Genomic DNA, 368 nt, shown 5'->3' on the forward strand with positions numbered 1-368 from the left:
ACTGATTTATAAGTTCTCCCAAAAACTTCAGCTGATGGGAAAAGGTAACACTAATGATTATATCTTTAATACTCCCTAAACCTCTATTATACACATTGTATAAATATTCTATTGGCTCTTCATACTTTCCCTTATATGAATCTTAATATTATTCTGTTGTCAATTATACTAACAGATTGTATTATATTTTTTAATTATTCTTACTTAAATGAATTCATTCTCAATTATGTCTCGCTTAAATGTGTTCGATATTAATATTGTACCAATTATTTGTATTCAGGTTTAATTATATTCCTAAAAAAATAAATTATGTAAATGTTATAAGAATTAGTTTTAACTTTTGATAAATTATTATCTAAAGTAAACCA

Source organism: Arachis ipaensis, chromosome B06 (genome assembly GCF_000816755.2).
Source record: "Arachis ipaensis cultivar K30076 chromosome B06, Araip1.1, whole genome shotgun sequence".
NCBI lineage: Eukaryota > Viridiplantae > Streptophyta > Magnoliopsida > Fabales > Fabaceae > Arachis > Arachis ipaensis.